We start from the raw sequence: 3,374 nt of genomic DNA, 5'->3' as shown, positions 1-3,374 counted from the left end.
GGCCGCCTTGGGGTGGGACAAAGAACTACTTCCGGACCAGAGGTTGCTGGGCAACAAGAGTAGCGTCGCAGCTCTCTCTGGCGGCAGAATTCAGCAATTGCCTTAATGCTCCGCGCTAGCAGACCCTTTCCAGAAAGTAGGCAGAGTAACAAGGAGGAAGAAGCTGGAGTCAGAAAGTCAAATGGTAAAAGCGAGCATCAAAGCTACAAAGATGCTTCACAGGGTGAGTTAGAAAGTGATCCCTAAAAGGGCCTCTTCTCTCAACCACTGTCATGAACCAGGGATGTGATCTTAAATTTTCTAGCACATTAAAATTATTTAGAAGAAAGAAAGGAAAGAAGGGAGGGAAGGAGGGAGAGAGAGAGAGAGAGAGAGAGAGAGAGAGAGAGAGAGAGAAAGGAAAAGGAAGGAAGAAGGAAAGAAGGAAGGAAAGAAATAAGGAAGGAAGGAAGGAAGGAAGGAAAGAAAGAAAGAAAGAAAAGAAAATGGTATATACCTAGTTTACCTAAAATATCATTCCAACATTTTATTGTATTATCTGTACAAAAATTTGAATATCTTATCTTATTTTGGCAATAAGACTTTGAAATCTGGTTCATATATTTGCAGTATATTTTAATCTGAGAGAAAAATGATCAAAACTATTTGTTTTCGATACTGATTTTATTAAAATTTGTGATTAAAGAGCAGATCAAACCAGGAATAGTGCCTTACACCTGTAATCCCAGCAGTAAGGAGACAGAGACAAGGAGACCGTTAGTGAGCCTCAAAAACCCTGGTCTATATAGTGAGTTCCAGGCCAGTGAAGGACACATAGTGTGACCCTGTCTCAAATAAATAAATAAATAAATAAAAGATGATGGAGTCATTGAAGAAATAAATAAATAAATAAATAAATAAAAGATGATGGAGTCATTGAAGTAATCCAGACATGTTTCCAAATAACCAAATGAAACATTATTTCATGTCTAAGTTTAAAGTTAACCATTAGGAATTACATTCTTTGATCTGGCCTGCTACATTTTAAACACCAGACGTCTCCATGGGTAGTGGCTGCCACAGCAGACAGCATAGACCCAGTGATTGAGAAGACTGTGTACTGTCAGGCTGAGAAGCTGCTCCTTACCAACAGTTGGGCTGGTCCTGGAGAACATGCTGCTGAGCTCAAACCAAACCGATTCACCGAGATGCCTACATTCCAGGAGACTCACATCCCTAACTCCTTTGGGACTCAGTTGCTCCACAGGTGTCTTGGAAATTCCTTGGCCAAATCTGAGGGCCAGGTATGACAGAGAAGAAAGCAAATGGTTGAAAGAGCAGGTAGTCCCAGTGGCTCTACCCCAAGCTTTGTCTCTAAGCCTGATGAAGTAAATTATACAATAAATAAGTGTAAATGTGGCCATGACAGGCCCCAAAGTATATTACTGCTACTATGGTAGAAAGGTGGAGTTTGACACTGTGAGTTCAGCTTCTATCCTCTATTCACTTACCTTGGCAAAATATGCCATGAAATGAACGATAAAATATATTTTTGAGGAAAGTCGAGGTTATGATGCTTATACAAATGGAAAAACATGGACAAAGTCAAAAAGAGTCAGAACTAACCAGTAAGAGAGATATAGTAGCCTACTCAAGGAAAATTTAAAAATGCATGTGGTTAAAGACAAAATTGAGAGGGGGGGGACATGTGGAGGAATATGAATTTGATGGGTGTATATATGCTCATATTTCATTGTATGTGTGTATGAAATTCTCAAGAATAAAAATGTTTTAAGCCAATGAATGTAAGTAAAGTTGCTTTTTCCATGAATAAGTGTATCATTATACAAAGAAAACTATAAGTAAAATACACACAGCCTTCAGGCATATTCAAACGTGATCCCAGGACTTAGAAAGATGAAGGAGAATCTTGTCTTCCAGGCCAGCCTGCACTACATAACAAGACCCTTTATCAAACAACACTAAAAACACAGTAAATGAATGGCCAAGTTGTTCAAAACCACTGGTCAGCATCCATGAGGCAGTGACCTCTTACTTTTCCACTGGATAGCACATGGGACACTCATATTCTTATGGGTCAAGAATCTTTCATCAGTATCTGCTTTTGACATCTCACAGATTTGTACAAACAAGTGGAAGATAATAAAAATGAAAATCAAAAGAGTTTACTACTTAGGGTATCCAGCATTGCTTTTTGTTTTAATTGACCATTTCAAAATACTTTGCAACTTATTTTCTGACATGATCCAATGCTGATTTGAATTAGCTGGTTGCGAAGTTTGGATGGTATTCATAATTTTCTTCTGGTTCTGGTTTATAACCATAAGGTTTCTAAGTATTTTAAATATAATAAAATTTTAGTTTAGTTTTTTTCCAAAAAAAAAAAAAAGTGAGTTTAATACAGAGGCAGCACTTGACCCATGCTAGATACTGTGAGCTACTAATTTGCAACCCATGAGAGATGGGCATAGTGGCTGAAACATGTATCCAGCTCTTGGAAGATTAAGGCAGAAGGACTGCAAGCTGGAGGGCAGAGGGCATCTGATGTAAATAGAGAGACTCTGTCAGAGAGAAAGGGGGGGGGGGAGGCAGGTGATTGATTTTGAGTCACAAGCACTGCCCTCTAGCTAGCTATACAATAGCAACACATGGCAGGTCACAGTAACACAGAGAAAAAGCACAGAAGATACACAGACCTCCCTTCTCTCCCTGTGACTCTACTTCAAGTTGTTACCAATCTTGTTGCTCAGCACCTTTGATCTGTTAGCATTTGAAGGGGCCCAGTACAAGGCTAGCCAGTGCAAGTTGAAAAGTCATCTACAGATCACTGGGAACCTAATGCCATCTTATGCAACAGAGTATTTACATTACAGAATAAGTTATTTATCTCTAAGCCTCCATCTCTGCACCCCCGGAGTATCTCTTCATAGTATCCCTTCGTGGGGTCGTTCAGAGGACTCATGTCTAGCATGCAGAATGAGTACCCGCCCTCTTTCCAATGCCATAGAATTGCTTGTTAAGGAAAACCAATGAAATGCAATTAAAATACTTTGCATATTTAAGAACTGAAACTGTGAACAAAGAATGTGAGAGAGAAAAAAACCTCAACCACAAACACCTTAGCAGAGTTACTGCAGGGGAATTGACATATCTCTACTCTTCCCTTGTGAACAGCCTATAGCAGAAGGCAGCATTGCAAGCTACCTTCCTTTTCTCTTATTCTAAGCCACAGAAAAGCCTACATGCTTGTTGTAGTGGCTATTCCTGGTTGTCAACTTTACTATATTTGGAATGAACTACAATTCAGAATTGGAAGGCTCACCAGTGACCCTAACTGGGAAATAGAAGTTTCTTTCTTTTTTTTTTTTTTTAAG

Source organism: Mus pahari, chromosome 3, assembly GCF_900095145.1.
Source record: "Mus pahari chromosome 3, PAHARI_EIJ_v1.1, whole genome shotgun sequence".
Classification (NCBI taxonomy): Eukaryota; Metazoa; Chordata; class Mammalia; order Rodentia; family Muridae; genus Mus; species Mus pahari.
The sequence above is the reverse complement of the archived record's forward strand: the minus strand, read 5'-3'. Positions refer to the sequence as shown.